Raw genomic sequence first — 21,404 nt, 5'->3', positions numbered from 1 at the left:
GACATAGTAACACAAAACAGTGGGTGCCTCCGAAGAATCCTCTTAATGTGTTTAAAGAAACTGCCCATTGAAGGACTGTTTACAACTTCATCAGTCTTATTACCTTTGTAGTTTACTTCATTTAAATTAAAAACCAGTTAATTTTTTGAATTTTTCCTGGTCTCAGAAGGCAGCTCTTTCAGGGCTGTGCCTAGCCTATCTCATTTCTTCTGCAAGTGCACAGAGCCTGGACTTTCTGAGTGACAGCAAAGACAGCTGTACAGTGTCTGCTCTGCAGAAGGAACCTACTTCCTTTTCTAGTCTTCAGGTCTTTTTCCTTCCCATTACCATCGATTTGATGTTTTCTCTGAAAACTGTGGCTCAGCCACGTGTCCTCCCTTAATCACTGGACCACACCAGAGGTCATACTCTGCCTTTCTCAGGGCTGACTTGATGTCCCAGTGTCGGATTTGTCTGGCGTGTGCTCTGTAGGAAAATACAGCTTCTATTAATATGGTTATGTTTGTTTTTTAATCTGTCTGCACGTAACATTGTTGTGTGGGGTTTTTTTTGTTTTGGGGCAGCTCAAAGTGGAGTAATAGATCTTCAGTAATGGCACCTAGATAATTTGATGAATATTTATCACAACTCTGAAAACAGTTCTCTGGTGTGTGGGATATTAAATTGTTAGTCAGGGGAAGGAGACCTTATCCAATAATCAATGGGTAGTCTAGTAAGGTTTATGAAATGCATTTTCAAACTGTTCTAAACAAAAATGATTGCTTGACTATTTAAAAAGAATGATTATATCATTTGCTTGATTTATCCTTCTCCTTTTGCTCTTCTGATTCCCTGTATGACATTTAATTACAAATCATAAGGCTAACAATGTATTTCAATTCCTATGGTTTATTTTCTGATTTTTTTTAATTTATTGATTTGAGAGAGGGAGGGCATTGATTTGCTGTCCCACTGATTTATGCATTCATTGGTTGAGTCTCATATGTACTCTGACCGTCAGTCAAACTTGCAACCTTGGTGTATAAGGATGATGCTCTAACCAATTGAGCTACCTAGCCAGGACTCAATTCCTATGGTTTATGGATCAGTTTATTACCCAAAAGGGCAAGGTGCAGGAAAGAGTATGAAGACTTATTAGAAGCAGTGCAACTTATATGAACTAATCTGGGATGGGAGTCTGGTGGGAAAAAACCAAACACCTGAGTTCAGATCAGGGCTCCACCACTAACTAGCCATGTGAACCTCGAAAGGTACCAAATCTTTCTGAAACATCCATTTCCTCATCTGCAGAATGCATATTACAGGACTCACCCTCACAGGGTTGTGAACAGTGCCTCAGTCGTACAGAGTCCTGCCCGTCACTTACTTACTGAGTGCCTACTAACCGTTAAAGGCACTGCGTTGGGGTCAAGTTACCTAATCTTTCTGAACTTCAGTTTTGTCACCTGTGTGCTAAGACTTTCAACACGAATATGAACAAGCTCAGAATTTACAGCCGGTAGCAGTTGTAATGAGTCGTCTCACGAAGGTTCCCACCACAATGCGCACTGGACTGCAGTGTTTTCCCCCAGGTCTCCTTCATGCTTCCAGATGTGTGTTTGGTGTCCTTATTGCCAGATATTAGTTGTGTCTCACAGTATTGTATAATTAGTGGAAAGAAACCCGTATCTTACCCACCTTTATAATCCCCACTATATTTTTATAGTAAGGGCTTGGTCAGTGTTTATTATATGGATAATTATTTTTTTTATTACCCTTACCCTCTCCTTTGTAAGCTAATATAGCTGATAACATCATAATGGATTTATTTTCACAGAAATCTTATTGTTTTTAACATTTCATGTGGAAGAGGTAAAGCCTAAGATACTTTTCTTACTAACCTTGCAGATTGCTTTAAGCAGACCTAAATTATACTCAGAAATGTAGGATGTCTGTGAGTGTCGGTATTGAAGAAGAAAAAGACCCTTGAATGTTCCTACTCTTTATTAGAAAAACCAAAAATTTAGAATTACAAATTTGCATAATATTGATGATTTTAGTTTATGTTATGGATACAAACAGCACTTATGAAAATGTACTATAACATTTTGTTTACAGTTGAATACTTATTTATAGTTGCATATTTGTACAGATTTTTCTGTTTTCAATAAAAACACGATTTTTTAACTTTTGAACATCTCCGGGTAACAGGCTGGATAGTAGCTGGCTTCCTTCAAGCCCTTTAGATTTTTTGTTACATGGTCTACAAGACTTACACCACCAGCTCAGTGGGCTCTTTTCTGGTTTCTGCAGTGATGGAAACGCCACCGTTGCCCACTGACCATCCGTCCCATCCCAGTGGGCCTGATTTGGAGGAAAGGAGTGTACCGAATCAGTAGTTATTAAGAGACAGCCACAAGCAAGCGAAAGTCCTGCTTCCTTCACCTGATTTGTGGAAGAAAGGGGGGAAATGGCAATGCCTCTTGGAAACTGGAATTCATTTTGCTCTTGAGTTCTAAATCATTTCGTTTTGCTAGAGTTCAGTGTATAGAAATTGCAGTAACCTGTTATGTTCATTTACATCAATAACTTGTATTTGCATTTTTAGACTAGTTTAAATAAAGACTGTGTAGATAATAGATATCTTAGTTATCTATTGCTGTATAACAAGTTGCCTCAAACCTAGGGAGTTAAAATAGCAAACATTTTTTAATCTCATCTAGTTTCTTTGGATCGGGAATCCAAGAATGTTCCAGGTGGGTGGCTGTGGCTCAAGGTCTTTCATAAGGTTGCAGTCCAGATGTCATTCCAAGTCGTGAGTTGTCTGTATGAAGACTTGACTGGGGCTGGAAGGGCTGTTTCCAAGGTGTTTTACTCATATGCCTGACAGATTTGAACTGGTTATTGGCAGGAGGCCTCAGTTCCTTACTACATGGACCTCTTCATGGGGCTTCTTGAGCATTTGTATAACAGGAACAAGTGACCAAAAAAGAACAAGATGGAAGCTGCATTGTTTTTTTTATGACCTCGCCTGGAAGTCACACGTTATTTCCATGATATACTACTGGCCCTGCAAGTTACTTCTGCTCATTGCGATAGGAGAATACACAATGGTGTGAAGACCCGCAGGCAAGGATGTGGGGAAACTATCTTGGAGGCTGTCAATCAGTATAGGAGAATGCCTTTAGCACAAATTTTGAAGTGTCCTGTGAATAACCTTTTAATTTTACCAAAAATAATATAATTATTGGAGCAAAGAGGTTTCTAATTTTTATTCCTTCTTTTTACCCCAAATTGCACATGTTGGTAACATATCGATTATTGGTCCATTTCAGTTACTTCTGTAATAGATATCTCTTTTTCAGATATGTGGTCATAGGAGAATTGTATCTAGATGAAAGGAATCATTTAGCTAGACAGGGTTTTCACTGACGATAAGGTTAGCATCACTGAACAACCCTCTGCCATTCTGTAAAACCCTCTGAATTCATCAGGCCTCAGTGGACATTTATTGAACATCTCTTACATTGTGGGCCATGTGAATGCAGATGTCAGTGCAAAATGTCTCTGCCCTCAAGCAAAGGCAAACATGGCAATAGAGGTACATATTGGAGTAGTGAGGTCAGTTGTGTAAGATCGTGGGCTCTGCCGTCCATTTGCCCATGTTCAATTCCTGGTCCTCCTATATTTAATAGCTATACGACCTTAAACTGTTATTTAACCTTTCTGGTTTTTAGTTTTCTTTCCTGATAATTCTCTTATTACAGCTTACCTACCTCATAGGGTTGTAAGGATTTAGAAAACAGTGCCAGTGAGTACAGTTAGCCAGCTACTTGAGAATACCTGGAACAATCACTCCAGCTGAGGGAAGGTTTGCGGGGGATGTGAGACATTTGCATTGTCTCTGGGAGGGTGAGTTGGAGTTTGGCCAGCACAAAAAGTTGGTGAGGCCAGGGAGACAGCTGAGCCTCGCAGGGACTACAAAGGTGAGGACCGTCCACGAGACCTGGAGTCCCTCACTTCTGGTCAGGCTGGGTATTTACCAGAGGCATCCCAAGCACATTCCCAGGACACTGGAAAGACTGGGACACTTCCCATCCCATCCCAAAGCACCTTGACTTACCCAGAATTTTATAATTATAAACATCTATAAAGGAGAGATTTTAACATCGGCATATATATATATATATGTAAATTAGTATCATTTTCAGTTACATACAAGGGAGTAAGCATCCTAATCTCCTTTTAAGTGTCTGACTCTGGTAGTGGTAACTTTATTTTATGGACAAAAGATAATGATTATGTCAGTTCTCGTAACTCCTCAACTGCCCACTTTTCACTTCCAAAAGATTTTCTTGAAAACAAAACTAAAAAGAGTGATGATGGTTAGGAAAAGAGATTTTGACTTAAATAAGTAAGAATCACTTTGCCAACTAGGCTGGATTCCAGGTATCTTGTGGGCCTAAGGGTGGGAATTAGGGTGGTTAGGCTAGTTAGCCTCTTCTCACAGATTCTGGACTCGCCCCCAGCCCTCTCTTCCAGCAGGGTTGCCCCTTCATTGCTTCTTCAATGATGCCATGTTCCGTGGACAAGCCCTTTTACCAAAGCATATCAGCCTCAAATGCATGTCTTTCCTCCAGCTTCTCCAAGAGATAAGTAGGTCTGTTGAAGCTATCTTATATAAGAGATGAAACAGGAATATTATGGTATCTGGTTGGCTCAAAGCCTGTTCATTTTCATTGGGAAAAAAATGTAATGTAACTGCTAGTCTCTTTTTCTTGTAAAACTTGGAAGCATGCACTAATGCACCTTTGCACTACAGCTATAACACTATGTAAAAATAATCCGGAAATGAATGGTGCTTTTATAAAAACTATTAAGTTATATGAAGTGTTAGTCCAGTAACCAGATTTGGAGACAATGTCACCATTCAGGATTATAGTAGCTGAGCAAGAAGAACCCCGGGATGGAAGGGGACACTTTGGACTACTTACTCACTTCCTCAGTTGTGTTTGAAATTTGTATATTTTCTGATAGCTTGCATCAGACTTGGGGTTCTCCAGCTCTTTCTCCTCACACTATTTCTAATTTGATTCTTCCCATTATTGTATAACTAATAATTTGATTGTAACATTTTTGGTAACATTTTCTCTTTCATAATAAAAGTTCAGTTTCCTGGTACATTAAAAAAGTGGTTGACAGAAGATGGTCTTGTCCCTAAAGCAAACTTTTCTATAAATAAATGCAAAAAAAATGCCTGTGAAGGGTATAGTCTGAATGTAGCAGACATTAGAATTGCGTCAATGCTCGCCTTGTAGCCAAGAGTTCTTTCTTAGGCTTTCTTTCTAACTAACGTCGTGCCAGGGGGTCACATTCTCAAAGCATTAGGCGATAGAATGGTCAGAGGACTGGAGCCAACTGACTCTCGCAGCCAGCGGCTGTGATTTTTACTCACCAAGGGAAAGTGCGGCATGCTTTTGTTTTTATTTTTTGGTGCTGAAAGCCTGAGCTCTCTCCTCCCGCTTCATTTTTAGGCCCTGACCTCAGGCAGTTTTCCAAATGTCTAACTGTTAAACCGCTCTCAAGAAATTACTGGGGGATGGCAGGGAGCTTTCGCCAGGAGGAGGAGGCAGCCCCAAGTTTCTCTAGCACACCATGGGCCATCAAATGACCTTTTTAAGAAACAACTGAAATTCCTTTTTCAAAGGCATAAAAATACTAATTGAAACCAAACCAAACAAACTACCCCATAAGCACTGCAATTCGGGGAGGATCAGAAGGGGAAGGAACAATTTTTCTTGGGAGAACTATTTGAAGCTGAGAGCTTGTGTATTTTTTGCTCTTTAATGATAATAAGTTAAAATGGGATGACTTAGTATTTTTAAGATAAAAATGAGCCAGGCCTGTAAGAACGCTGTGTATGTTTTTAGGTGCCTGTGCCTGGTGCCCTGCCCATCCTCCGGTCCGGACGACCTCGCTCTCTCCCCACCTGAGGGCTCCAGCGCAACCAGGTGAGTCCGCACATTTGCGTTCCACATGTACTTCCTAGCAGAGTATCACTTAGGGTGACTTAAATAAAATTTTTTTTTCTAAGTTTGGGAGACTTTTAGAGATTGTGCTCACTGGTGAACTCTTAAGAAGCGGGGGCTATAGATAATTATAAATGTGGTTAACGATGGTATCTTTTGCCACTGTAGTGTAAATCCCTAGATTCAAATTTGGGTTGATGCTACTAGAATCATAAAACACACTTTGGGTTCCAAATCAGAAGTCTGAAGCAAAATATTACAAATTGTATTACTACTCTTGGGCTTCCTTGAACAGTCAGACTAATGCTTTACATGGACAACCTCTTTTAGAGCAGAGACCTAGGTATTCCTACCAGTGAAAGGCTGGAAGGTTTTGGTAAGTGTGAGATATATCCTATAGTTTGAGCTTCCATCCCTTTAGTAGTGTCAGTAATTGACTCCATCAAGTAAAGAGAGGCACAGAATCCCTTGAGGTGAGGAAATACAACTAAATTATTTTGCACTTGCTTTTTGTCTGTTTGATGTGTGTTGTCCCTTATCTCTTGAACCTTGAGTCACTTATTGGTCCCAGAGGGGGAAGTAATTTGACCTTGTTTGTAGTAAGTGAATTAGTTAGAATAAACTGTTCACATTTTACAGGTGAATAAAATGTGTAAGGGCATCAACCAGTGTGCCCTTTCGTCAAATTCTTAATCCCTCATTTGTAAAAGTTTTGTGCTTGATTTTTTCCTAGATGATGGCATTTCAAAGGTCTCACATACATTAGTTTCCCCCTGAAATAAAAAAAGTATAACCTTAGAGCCTCTAGTATTTACTAGATTGTGTGGAAGGAATGGGGCCCTAAAAGCACAAGCCTATACTCTCACTGGTTCAGTTGTTCCGTGGACTGTGCTGCATTGCTTGTGGGTTAGGGAAAACAGTTACAGAGGGCCACAAGTGGTGAGCGCAAATGATGGTCTGATGGTAATAAGGCAATTTTGTTATGTCCGTGTGAGACCTGAAAAATCCTGGTTGAGCCCTGCTCTTTGTAATTATTTGTGTTACAGCCTAAAGAAAAAAAAACGTAAGAAGAAAAAATGTACTGTGTAGCTCAGCTGAGTAAAGTTCTCTCCATGATTGGACAGGCACTTAAATTTTAGTTTTAGCTTCCGTTACTGATAAAGCTGTTCCGTAAATCTTTCTTTTATACATGAATTATTTCTGTTTAGGAGGATTTATATATTAAGTTGTACTAAGAAGGACCTGTGGTTCAAGTTTAATGTCGAGGGATTGTGTACATTTGAGCTTGAACAATTTAATTGTTTTGTTCCTGTTGGAAAACTAGTCATTATCCACTAGTACACGTAGGAGATTCATGAGTTGCTTGAGTTCCCAGAAGAGTTTTCATTTTTTACTGTTTCTGCTCAAATGCTCAGTATGCTAAAAAATAAATGACTGATGTTTGACTTCAAGTGCAAAGAGGTTCCTTTAGCATACTGCCGTGTTCCTTTTTAAATTAAGTTTTGTTTGTTTTACATGAATAAAGGGCTCCTGGGCTAGGGCATAGCATAGTGAGCTACACAGGAAACTTGAAATGCTTTTTGCCTGTGCTGGTACTGAAGTAATGCGGCTTACTCATAGAAGGGAGAGTATATGAATTCCCCAAGTCTTTCTGAATGAGGCATCTAATTTTAGTCATGTTAACTTGGATGATCAACAAAGCCAACTTTTAATTCTCAGTATTGCTACACTGTAAAAGACCTGAAGCCTTTTTTTATAGAGCTACTTAAAATTTTTAATGTCTTACAATCAGATTATCTCTACTAAATCACATTTTCTCCATAATGATGCAATTTTCCCCAAGCCATTATTCTTTTAAAGCATGATGATAGAGAATAATTCACAGTTTATCACAAGGCATCTTTGTTAGGTTTATAAATCTGAAGCTATGAGAGTAAACTATAAAGCCCATATTTTCTGTAAAAAAAAATTGGGTAAAACAAAATAAGATTTTACAGATTAGTTATTTGCTTCTCTTTCTATTTGAAATAGGACTTCCCCCATGCACTCTTTTCTGGTACATTCCTGTAAAACCATCAGTGAGGGGGAAATAATGATAAACAGGATTTAGCTCTAAAGTCTTCTTTCATAACGGCCTTGCAAGTACTTTCCCATAGTTTCTGTGACGAAGTGCTCCGTGGTAACACACTGTGCATCTGGTAACGAGGAGCACTTTCAAAATACCATCAACGTTTTATATTTTAAGCTGTGTGTATTTTCAAGTTAGGTTTTCTGTCCCAAGTAGACTTAATGGAATTTATTTTTTATATGCTTATACTTGGTTTTCAGGGTCAGATTGGGGTATTTCTGAATAAAACTGGTAAAGAGATATTTATTATTGTGACAGGTAATTCATGAACACACATTTTAGGAGGTTTGAAATGATCCTGTGGAGAAAACAACTTGGTAGAACGGGGGATATTGTCTGTAATTTAAGTTGTCATGGTAACCTGCATCAAGAGGCATGTACTTGGAATCTAGGCCTGAAGAATTTTAGTGACAATAAACATTCCGGTTGCATTCATCATCATTTTTTTTTCCTCCAAGAAAGGAGCCATCTATTGTGACCTCATTATTTCATTTCTGTTTTTAGAACATAGCAGTTTGCATTTTTTAGCATTTTGAAACTTCCCTGGTAAGAGTAAAAAAAAGCAAAGTTTAGCTGTTTATGTTTGAAGTTGACATTTTTTGATAATGTACCTCAAACTCATTTTGGATGTTCAAATAGGGACAATATAATGATTACTTAATGAAGAAAGAAATAGAATTTGAAAAAATTGGTATATACATTTATTAAAATGAAGTCTTAATATTAAGAAGATTGGAATCTGGTTTTCATTGAACTCTGATCAGGGAATGTTTTGACTTTCCTAATATCAAATTGTTAATGTTTTTACTTTATGGCATCTTGTAAAAGTATACTTTAATGAAAAAGATGGGATATCATTTTTATTAATGGAGTAAGTTAACTTGGAGAAATTTGTATCTAGACATTATTTTTAGATATGCTATCTTTCACAAAGGACAATCGGATATATTTTTTAAAGGTTTTATTTATTTATTTTTAGAGAGAGGAGAAGGTAGGGAGAAAGAGAGGGAGAGAAACATCAATGTGTGGTTGCCTCTCACGCACCCGCTCCTGGGGGCCTGGCTTGCAACCCAGGCATGTGCCCTGATTGGGTATCAAGCAGGGGAACCTTTGGTTTGCAGGCTGTTGCTCAATCCACTGAGCCACACCAGCCAGGGCAGAATGTTTTTTTTAAAGAAAAAGCTTTTTAATGTTTGCTTCTCTCTTGCCTTTTGCAAAATGCTGTTCACTAATCAAGGTGATTTGCAGTTGCCATATTTTTAGGACTATAAGACACACCAGACCAGAAGATGCACCTAGGTTTTAGAGGAGGAAAATAGGGGAAAAAATTTTGAAGCAAAAAATGTGGTAAAATATTTAATAACATAAATAGCATAATATTTCACCAATGTAAAAGTAAACTACATTTACTAGCCAGGAAAGCTACATTTAGACTATAAGATGCACCCCAATTTTCCTTCCAAATTTGGGGGGAGAAAGTACGTCGTATAGTCAGAAAAATACAGTAAATGTTCTGTGTAAGGAAGGAAGGTTAAAAGAAATAGGAGATAAGGGGGTGTATACCCATTCATTCTAGGAAACTTGGAAAATAAATTGGAAGAGTTTGTGGCTAGTCTAATAAAAATATACAAAATTAGAAGTTACAGGATATAACTGTAGTTATCTATAGTTAAAAAGTGATAATACTTTTGTAGGTACATTTTCACATGTGTATGAGAATCTCAATCAAACAGATGATTCTTTTAAAAACATAAATCAAAATTTAAATTTTAGAAAGTATAAAGGTAGATTTAGAAAACCTAAATAATCTATTTACTGGCAAAATGTGAGGAAAAATAAAATCACCCATTATCTCACTGTTTAGAGAATGCTACAGTGAATATTTTGAGAAGTAGCTATAATTTTTTAAACAAAATCGTAATCAAGCTGGCAAGGGCCAAAATACTAACAATGGTGAAATAATAAAATTTTATCTCCTGTTTGAATTAACAGTATAACCAGCTATCATCACTACTATCTGAAATAGATCTGAAATATGCAGCTAGTCTATAAAGAAAAAGGACTGAAAGAACTGTTGGAAAGGATAAAATTATTTATGGATAATAAAAAGTTCCCAAGACGATCAACTGAAACTAATAGAGTGTTGTAAAATTCCATTATAAATAATTTAATATGACCTATATAGTAGTAATAACCAATTTGGAAATATGAGGAAAAAGGAGCCCATTCATAGTAACAACAGAAAGTATGCTGAGGATTAAACTTTGTAAGAAATGTGAATGGCATATAGGAAGGAAACTATTAAACTTCACCTCGAGGATGTGGGCACTCAGTGTTTCTAGATACAAAGACAACTTAATAATTATTTTATTCTCTTTATATTTGTAAGTTTAATATAATTTTAATCAGAATCTCAACAGTAATGTTTTTGCAGGTTAGTGATTCTGAAATTTCATTTTCATAAAAAATAAGAGCCATTAAATATTTATATAAAGAGGAATGATGAAGGAGAACTTGTAATGCTAGATATAATTAAATAGTATGATGTTTATAAAATAGACAAATATTTGGAAGAGAATAGAAACCTCAGAAGAATGTTGTATTGATAAAATGCCATTACAAATAATGAATATAGCCTTGACTGGTGTGGCTCAGTGGATTGAGTGCCGGCCTGTGAACCAAAGGGTCGCCAGTTCAATTTCTAGTCTAAGGCACATGCTTGGGTTGCAAACCAGGTCCTCAGTAGAGGGCGCATGAAAGGCAACCACACACTAATGTTTCTCTCCCTCTCTTCCTCCCTTCCCCTCTCTCTAAAAATAAATTTTAAAAAAAGACAAATTTAATGAATATAAAAGTACAGTAATAAACCAGAAGAGAATGTCCATGAATGTCTGATGGATTTGGAGAAAGGAAAAATTAAATAGCAAAGGTTAAAAAGGAGTGATTCATATATAAGTACATTAAAGATAAAACAATTAAATTTAGCATATGTCAAATCACAAAAACTATTCTTGAGACTTCCAGTCAAGATGGCACCATAGGTAAACACACAGCTTGTCCCCTTGAAAATAACCACATCAAAATTACAACTAAACTATAGAACAACTATCATTCAGAACTGTTAGAAATTGAGCTGAATGGAAGTCCTACACTACAGAATTAAAGAAGAAACCACATAGAGACTGATAGGAGGTGCGGAGATGCCAAACAGGCTGGTCCCACACCCACGTGGGGCAGATGAAAACTGGGAGGGATATCTCAGGGGTTTGGGGTCCCAGACCCATGCCAGGAAGATAAGTCTCCATAATTTCTTGCTGTAAAAACAAATGGGGATTGAGACTGTGGAAAGCAGAAACTTATGGAGTCCCAGGCAGTTCCTCTTAAAGGGCCCATACACACACTGACTTGGGCTTACTCCCTCTGAGCTCCAGCATGGGAGTAGCAGATTGAAAGTCATCAGAGACACTGGGAGGAACTGAATTGCCTGGCATCAGGGGGAGAGGTGGGGAGCAGTTTTCTCCGACAGAAGTACTGGCAGTGGCCATTGTTTTTTTTTTTCTGAGCCCTCCTTCCCACAGAGTCACAGAGTTGGCAGGCGGGTACTATTCCTGAGACTCGGTCAACCTGGCTCACACTGTTTGCCCACCCTGGTGATTCCCTGGGCCTTGCCCCATATATCTTTCGGGTCCACCCAAGCTGTTTCCAGTGGCTTTTCCCTTTGATTTGGAGCCCGTACACAATCCACTGAGCTGCACCAGCCAGGGCTTCCAGCAGCTTTTCCATATGAATGACTTATCTTGGCCACTGCTTCAGATTTTCCTAAGTCCTCTCAAACAAGCAGCATCTGGCTTCAGCAAGCCCCATATCTCTCAGTAAGTTGCCCCAGACCTAGCACTATAGCAGCCAGCCTTGGTTCACACAGTGGCATCTCCTGGGTATGTCCAAGCCCAGCACAAATAGCCACGTGCAGATCGCTTTGTAGCTTATGCTGTGTCACTCCAGACAGAACACAGGCAGTGGCTGACCTTGTGCGTGCCAACAGCAATCAAGACTCAACTACAACAGTAGGATGTACACGGCCCACATGGTGGGTGTACCTTGAGTACCCATTTTTGTTAACTTTAAATCGTTATTATAGATTTTCTTTAAAAAACATTTATATTCAGAAAGTTGAACATGGATTGTGTTTTTGAAAACCAAGTATCTAAGATTTCATTATATTGCCTTCATGAAAAAATGTACCTATTGTAAAGACATACTTATGTCTTTACACAGACATAAATATACTGTACACAGTCCAGAGATGGACTGTACACAGCCATGAATAACAAAGGGATCATCAAAGTCACTGGGCAGGGCCGGGCAGTCACTCTGCATTCCTAGCTGCCATTCACATTAGACTGTGGTGTCTACTTGTGCATCTGGTATTGTGCTTCCTGGAAGTGTGGGGCCCAGCATCTCTGGGAATGATAAAGAACAATGTGTCCCTATTTTTAATATATCTTGAAATTGGACACCTGCTTTCTCATGTCTTTCTATACAGTAACCCATGGTATTGGGTAAGTTTTATGGGTAGGTGTTTTTGCTGTGTTACGTATGTACTTCTGGCACTTCCTTAATGTATCTTTATGGTCCATTGGACTAGACATTGTGGGTGGTAGTCATAAGTAATTTCACATGTGGTTCCTCAGTTTTCGTGGAGGGTTGGTCTCTGTTGACTGCATTAAGCACTTTTTTGACATTGAGAGGCATGGATTCTACTGCTGCATCACACCCACTTTTCTCTGTGAACTGTCCCTTGGTAGGCTTTTTTTTCTTTTGTGCTTTCCTGTGTTTGGGATGAATCATAGTCTGAATACAAGAAAAAAATTGTAAATATGAATTTTTATATGCATTTAATAGACTTTGCGTGAAACAAGGGCATTTGTTTTGTACACCAGCTATAGAGCTGTTTTACTTAGGAAGAAAATCTAGCTGAACTTTTAAAATTAATAGAATAGTTGATAATACACATACCAGATACATTTTTCTTATAATTTATAAATAACTTCTAATACTACTAAAACTGGAGGAAGCAATAGACTTCAAGGTTTGAATCATTTGCAAAAGGATCAAAGCTTTTCCACCATTACCTTCCGTAGTACTCTTCATTAGCAAATGTGTATTCAGACCTAGTATTGCCCAGAGGGTCTACTGGGAGTTAGCAGGTAGTACTGTATTTTACCATGTATAATGTGTACTTTTTTGCCCAGATTTTTGAGGAAAAAATAAGGATGTACATCATACATGAGTAGTATTAATTCCATATCTATATAAACATTTTAACTCTTTTATTTATGCTTATGCATTAAAAGTATATAACTCTAGAAAGCAAAAATGATATCCATATGCAAAATATTACCCTGGAATACAATAATTGGTTTTGTTTCTAAGTATTAATTAATTAATTATTTAATTTTAAAAAACACCCCAATGTCCCTAGCAGACTTATTTACAATAGCCAAGTGCTGGAAACAACCTAAGTGCCTATCAGTAAATGAGTGGATCAAAAAACTCTGGTTCCTTTACATAATGGAATACTACACACCAGAAAGAAAGAAGGAGCTTCTACCCTTTGAATAGCATGGATGGATCCGGAGAGCATTATGCTGAGTGAAATAAGGCAGTCATTGAAAGACAGATACCCTATGACTTATAAGTGGAACCTAATCAACAAAACAAATGAGCAAAATAGAACCAGAGACATGGGAATAAAGAACAAACTGACAATGACCAGAGCGGGGTGTGGGGGGGATAATGGGGAAAAGCGGGGAAGGGTCAAGTCAAGGAACAAGTATATAGGACCCATGGACAAGGACTGGGTGGGGGAGGATTGAATGTGGGAGAAGGTGGTGGGCAGGGCAGAATAATGGGAGGAAAATGAGGACAACTGTAATAAAAAATTGAATAAAATTTTTTTGAATTAAAGTGAAAGATTTTTTTTCCTGAAAGTTTGGGCCAAAAATGTGGTTATGCATTATACATGGAAGCACATTACACATGGCAAAATATGGTAAACTAATATAGTCACAACATAAATTATGCAATAGTGAAGTGAAGAGGGTGCTAGGGAGCACATGGGCAAGCACTTTAACTGTGCAGAGGTTAAGGAAAGTTGCTTATGGGTATCATTTGAGCCAAGTATTTAAAGATGAGCAGGTTTTCAGGGAGTGGAGAGAGGTCTTTTAGAACAGCCCAGCAAACAGTATGTGCAAAGCCTAAAAAGGCTCAGAGGAGCATGATGTGTTTGGGGATAAACAAGACAGCTGGATGTGAATCTGAGTGTGTATGGGAAGATGACTAACTTAAAGACAAGATTCTTGTTCTGATTTGATAGAAACAACCTTTTCTTTTAGGGGCTCTGGGATTTATGGTAATTAATTGAAAGGATCAAAGTGATTTAGAAGTAGACAAAGTTGTAGTTGGAAGGTAAGTCAGAGTGTTAATGATTTGGAGTAACCTAAATTTCAGGTATCTCTGTTAGGAGGTGACCACCTATTTTGTTAGACCTAAGAATTGAATTGTTCTGTTCCATGCAGATCTGAGAAAGATCTGCCGAGGTCATCTGAAGAATTAGCCCTCATTGTACCTCAGAAACCAAAAGACTACTGAACATCCACAGAACCCAGAGAATTCTCAGGGCTTTGTGTCCAGGATAATATTGTCACAGGGTCTTACGATTGTCCCCTCAGAGGGAGCTGTAGTAATAAAAGTATAACAGAGAATCATGGACTGCCTTTTTTAAAAAAAAAATATATTTTATTTATCTTTAGAGAGAGGGAAAGGGAGGGAGAAAGAGATGGAGAGAAACATCAATTGCAACCCAGGCATGTGAACTGACTGGGAATCGAACTGGTGAGCTTTTGTGTTGCAGGACAACGTCCAAGCAACTGAGCACACCAGTCAGGGCAGAATCGTGGACTGCCTTGCTCATAATATTTGAATTGACATATTCTCACATGAAGAACCTTTAGGACCAAATGTGTAGAGAGGATACACATGTGAAAGTGTACAAGATGATTGGTCATCTGAAGGAACTATGGGGAGAGATGAACAAAGACAGTTCTGAAGAACTTCCGTCAAGTGGAAGTGTCCAGAGGGGCAGGCAGCAGGCACACTTAAAAAGGATGGAGGTGGTTAAAGAGATGGTCAGTGGTCCTCTTGTAATTAGGAAGTTGATTGTGAGACTGAGGAAGAGCCTGTTGAACTTAGAAGTGGGGAACTTTTTTTTTGTTTGTTTATTTTTTTAAGTGGCTCACAGTGAAAATTGGAATGGCAAGAATTCCATGCCTCATTATGGGTAAAATAAGGATCCTAGTTTTTAGACCTTGTTATTTCCCTCAAAAGTTATATCTTTATATATTCCAGCCACGTATGAATGAATCTGGTGGCAATATGACAATTTTTATTGCAGTTTCTGTGGGATGAGGCCTAGTGAGGTTTGGTCTGTGTCAGCTCCATTTCCAAGAGCTGATTCGGCAATGTGTCCATGGAAAGAAGTCCCCATTGAAAATGGTAGACTTTTCTTTTTTTTACTTTAGTTAGTGTTGCATAATCAAGAGGCCCCTTGAGAATTTCCTCAGAACCTGTTTTCCAAAAAGATTAAGCAAATGTTTCCCAGAAGAGCTTTCCTCTTTCTGATGAGCAATATAATTTTTGATGTTCTAGTTACTCTTCCAGGCCCTTGCTTCCTCTTTACCTTCAACCCCACAAATACCTGAGTAAGGTAAATGTGATGACATGATTAATTACCAAATGGATACTGACCCATGACCTTCAGTGATAAACTAGTGTCTTTGAAGCTTTTGAAACAGTTAAGTATAATGTATATTCTGCTTAATTATTCATTTTATTAGTTGGCAGAGTGTATTAGTTCAAGGTTTTAGCTCTACTTGCAGACTGCCTTGATTCATTTTTAGGCTTTTCCCTGATGAGGTGTGTGATCATGGGCATGTTTTGGAACTTCTTTTCACCATGTTTTTTTTTTTTCTAAGAGTAGGGATAATAATAGTACCTATGTTTTGAGACTATTATGACAATTAAAATGACACATTCAAAGCACCTGAAACAATTCCTGGCATATGGTGCTTAATAAGTATTAAAATGACTTTTTAAAAAGCTGTCAAGCATTTAATATTTTGAAAGTGAGAAAAGCAAATCTCGTCTTCTTACCCAAATATCATTATAACTGGCAAGGAGTATTTGAATGTTGATTGTGTGAATTGTAGTCATTTAGTCTTTTCTCAGTGGCTGTAAATGGCTTCATGTATTTCTAAAGATAGAAGAGTAGAAGTAATTGTCCCATCTGGCCTCGTATCAGTGTATCACTCTTGGTTTTGTTTTGTTGTGGTTTTTTTTTTAAGATTTTATTTATTTATTTTTGAGAGAAAAGGGAAGGGAGGGAGAAAGAGAGGGAGAGAAAAAAATCAGTGTGTGGTTGTCTCTCATGCGCCCCCTACCAGGGGCCTGGCCCACAAGCCAGGCATATGCCCTGACTGGGAATTGAACCAGTGACCCTTCACCTTGTAGGCTGGCACTCAGATCCACTGAGCCACACCAGCCAGGACAGTATATCATTCTTGACACCTAAACATTAACTGTGCTCATATATTATTTGTGTCATTACTAATTATGTAAGAGAATCGAATTCTTAAAAATTTGTGGAGACTATGGTTAGTATCCACATTTGTTCATTCTTGGGCATTCTGCATCCATTATGTTTCCTTCCATAGGAGCTTTAAGAGCTGCAGAGTGTCATCTTTTTGCTCTTTCCCTCCACCCAAATTTACAGAATCAAAATAAAGGAAAATGTGTCTGCTAGAGTTTAAAATTTTTTTAAAAAAGGCAATTTCCATGTAGTCAGCAGCATTGTTATCCACAGAGTTCTTTGTTGGCATGGGCTCGTCCTCAGGGAGCTGGGCAGTGTCTGACCCAATAAAAAGGGCAGAGTGCTCCTTGTGTGCTGTGCCCACAGGACTTCTCTCCCAGCTTCTCTCTGGTTGCCAGTAATTCAAGAGTTATTTTCTAAACCCATGGGAAAATGTGGTTCTCTGGTGGCACAGCACTATATTGCTCATAAAACTCTTTTAAATAGGTAAGTCTAGGTTGATGCTCACAAGCAAACTAATAAGAAAAATATTCTTATGAATATTCTATAGATGAAGAAATGACCCTCCATGAGTTTAAGGGAGTTCAGGGACACACGGTTAAAATTAGCAGTGAACCCAGGTCTGCTGACTCTTAAAACCCTGTGTCCTTGCACTGTTACTGCTTTCCAATCAGATTCACTTAGCTCATTATAATCATGTAATAAGACCTGGACAAGTGTCCAAGCCTGTTCACATTAGAAAGGATAACCACAGAGTTATAATTTCAAATAAAATCATAAGATTTGATACTGTTTTTAAGTGTTGAAGACTTTACTTTTTATAATAAAAGGAATTAGTTTCCTTTTAGCTATGTTGTTTGTTCTTCTTGGTTATATGAGATCTGTCCGGAAAAAGTCCAGCCTTGTTAATATAATAAGAATGGTTTGCACAACATCCATGTAACCTGAGAGCCAAGGAGAGGGGGCTGGAATGCTCATGAATGAACAATGATGACTTCACTCTACTAGTCAGTGGGGGTGGTGGGCACTGTTGAATGAGTATGTGTACTCTGTGGTTGACACATTCAAAGTGACTGAGCAAGTAGAGTGATGAATATACATCAAATTTTGCATTAAGTTGGAACATTCCTCCACAGAAATAATTCAGATCATTCAGAAGGCCGCAGCTCTGGGCAACTGATGATTGGCAGCTTCATCACGACAATGCGCCCACTCATGCATCACATCTTGTACAGAGGTTTTTGGCCAAACATCATATCACCCAGGTGACTCAGCCCCCTGCAGCCCAGATTTGGCACCCTGGGATTTCTAGCTTTTCCCAAAAATCACCTTTGAAAAGGAAGAGATTTCAGACCATGGATGAGATTCAGGAAAATATGACTGGGCAGTGACAGCAATTGAGAGAACTGTGTGAGATCCCAAGGTGCCTAGTTTGAAGGAGATTGAAGCATCATTGTCCTGTGTACAATGTATCTTGTATCTTATTCAATAAATGTCTCTTTTTCATAGTACTGGCTGGGTATTTTCTGGACAGACCTCGTATATAAGCATTTTCTAACTAACTTTAAATTTTTAAAGGTCTTTTTTCATTATATATATACTTTGTCATTAAAGTAGATTTCATGTCAATAGAAGTCTTTTTTTCTCTCAGTATGGCTAATATTGAGTAGGCCTAGATTAAGACCATTTCTGAAATTTCTTGGAGGAGTGTAATCACCAGTTTTTATCCTATACTTGCCAGGTAGGTGAGTGGTCTCAGGAAGAATAAAATGGTTCTATTTTTGAAACCATTATTTTTGTAGACCTCATTCTAAGCAAATGGCACATTATTATGTGCACAAACCTCAGGCCTGTAGCATTGGTTTGAGGAATACGAGAGGGTGGATTTTTGTTGCTTCATGGGTCATGTTGGTGCGCACTGCCTGGGTGGCCCGTGCCTCTGCTCAGCAGATGCAGGCGCAGCTGGCTGATGCCATTCTTCCAGTGACTTGCTGAGTGAGAGTCATTCACAACAGCGGCCAATGCTGACAGGGACCTGCCTGTTTGAAGATCATATTCAGTGATCAGTCACAGGTGAGTTCTGAAAGACTCAAACTCCTGTAATAATACTATTAATAGCTATTTTTTATTAAGTAAGAAATGTATGTCAGGTTGTATTTAAGTCTTCATGTCTGTTGTTACTTAGCTCTGACAAATTTAAGGATTGTTATTCCCATTTTAGAGCCAAGGAAACTAGTAATTTATCTCAAGTCATACAGTTATTAAGGGGTGAGGTCAGGATTTGAATCCAGGGCTGCCTAACAAAGAACTTCCATATTAGGGATGGTAAAATGTGTCATGTGAGTGGTACCTGTGCCTATGGTAGACATAATTAATTGGTCATGGTATTTGTTCATGCTGATAATAGTGATTATCCTTTTCAGCATTGCATTCTTGGCATCTGTGGCCAGTCACGTAGTAGGCAAGATAAAATATATGTACTGAACTTGACTTTAAATGTGCCTATAGTAGCTTTCTCCTGTTTGCCTGTTTGCTTTTGGGAAATAATAAATAAGATAAATAATTGCATGTTCTATAGCAAGAATAAGCATGCAGTATTTTCTATAGAAGTTTTGATTGATGTGGACATTTGAATTTAATACAGGTTAAATTCCATTTATTTAAAATTTATATGCTACTTAAGCATGTAAAAGTCATCTCCATGTCAATAAAATTAAGCCAGGTTGATTACTGATTTATAATATTATTTGAAAATTTTGTCATGGATATTTGAATTAAAAATTTTTGACAGTGCTCATAGTTTGTTATAATGAAATTATTTTATACAGAGAGCAAAAACTGGCTTTGAAGTCTTCATTAAATTTTTGTCATACATCACAAAACTAATCCTTTAAAAATTAAATTTAAAACTCTGAGTTATGGCTGTAATTGTAGAAATAAAAACATGCAAGGATTGGATTGATTGATTGACTGAGTGATTTCAAGTTTTTTTCCTTTTAGACCTTTCTGTTACTTCAACTGAAAATAGTGTGTGTTTTTTTTAAATCCTCACCCAAGGACATGCTTATTGATTTTTTTAGAGAGAGAGGGGAAGGAAGGGGGAGAGAGGGAGAGGAACATCGATGTGAGAGAGAAACATCAGTTGGTTGCCTCTTGTACATGCCCTGACCGAGACCAAATTCATATCCTAGGCATGTGCCCTGACTGAAAATCAAACCCACTCCAACCAACTGAGCCATACTGCCAGGGCTGAAGATAGTGTTTTGTAAAAATTTCGCATGTGGTCCGATAGATGTTCCACTGTTTCTTCCACTGTTTCTCTTGACCTCTTGATTTAAAGGGCTCTGCCCAGTGCGGGATTACTGAAGAACATCTTGGCACAGGATTCAGAGTTGAGAATTTGAGCCGAAGAGCAGTATATTTACAATAATAAATTGTCATTCCTGCCTGTTGCTTTGTGTTGAAATTTCTAGAAAATGCACTCTTCCTTTTTTCCCTGTGAAATATGAGACAGAAAACTGAGAAATAGAAAAATAAGTTCTATCAAAACATATTTCAATAGATAGGTCACCAGCCAGCAAAGAGATTGAGGTGAGATTTAATCCAAAATAACATGCGAAACCATGGAAAAGTACTCATGTTTTGTGTGTATCTTTAAAGTTAAGTAACGTTATACTTTAAGTTACTTATCTCAGTTTGAAAAGAAATGAAAACTGTCCTTACTTATTTTTGTACTGATGTAGTTAGGAGAAATTATATACCTAATGTTAGATGACCTACCTATTACTGTGTTGAAAGAAATGCTGGGTTGAATGTGCTTTTTCAAAAATTAAATGAAATTAAGAGAAATAACTCGGTAGTAGTGTTTCTGCAGTCACTCTGCTTGTTCTCAGTATTATGTTTCTGTTTTTTCATTATCTATAAGGTCCTAGCCATTTATACTTTGAAAGCAGAAGACAGTACTTCTCTGTAACACTTTGACCACAGCCCCACTAACTCTAACTAATGATTACTTTGAAGTGCTGGTGGCCAGTTGGGGTTTATAATTTGTTACCAAATTACTATCATCTTTTTTTTCATCCTGTATTTTGCCTGTCAAGCAGTCATAGTCTCCAAAATTGGAGCATCAGGACCTTCAACTAAAGAGTTTAACTAAAGGCAGGAAGGGCCTGTTTTCCCTTGAAACACATGGGAAATTTATTCAGTTTCATTTGATTTAAAACTTTTAAAAGCCAGGAAGTGATTAGAACTGTTTGGGGGGGTTGATTGATTGATTGGTATTTTTGTTTTGTTTTGTTTTGTTTTGGATTGTCTAAGGAATCTTTCTGGTTCTAAAATCTAACTGGTGCTTTTTCTTTGCTTCATTTAGAGTGGTCCTTTAGATTATGAATTAGCTTCTACCTGACCTAGGATTTTAAGATCTCCCCATAATCTTGGACTGTAGTTCACATGTCCAGGATTTGTCTTATAATGTTACCTTAATTAATCTGATTTGATATCAATGCTCTCTGCTCTAGAAAGTCACAATCTGGGATATGAGGGATTGGCACAGGTTGGGCGGGAGAGAAGAAGGGTGTCTGTTTTACATATTATGGTTTTATTAAAGTACAGTTGCCATATA

At 37.9% G+C, this 21,404-nt stretch overlaps 1 protein-coding gene across 1 annotated transcript in view; it reads left to right on the top strand.

Annotated features, from left to right (window-relative positions):
• Positions 1-21,404, top strand: part of RASSF8 (Ras association domain family member 8) — a 96,923-nt gene that overhangs the window by 21,521 nt on the left and 53,998 nt on the right. The window contains exon 2 of the mRNA XM_045829524.1: positions 5,910-5,990. The gene's annotated coding sequence lies outside the window, so the exon portion shown is untranslated. The remainder of the gene's footprint in view (positions 1-5,909; positions 5,991-21,404) is intronic.

This window comes from Phyllostomus hastatus, unplaced genomic scaffold, assembly GCF_019186645.2.
Source record: "Phyllostomus hastatus isolate PE091 unplaced genomic scaffold, TTU_PhHast_1.1 phas_scaffold_93, whole genome shotgun sequence".
NCBI classification, from domain to species: domain Eukaryota; kingdom Metazoa; phylum Chordata; class Mammalia; order Chiroptera; family Phyllostomidae; genus Phyllostomus; species Phyllostomus hastatus.
The sequence above is the reverse complement of the archived record's forward strand: the minus strand, read 5'-3'. Positions and strand labels throughout refer to the sequence as shown.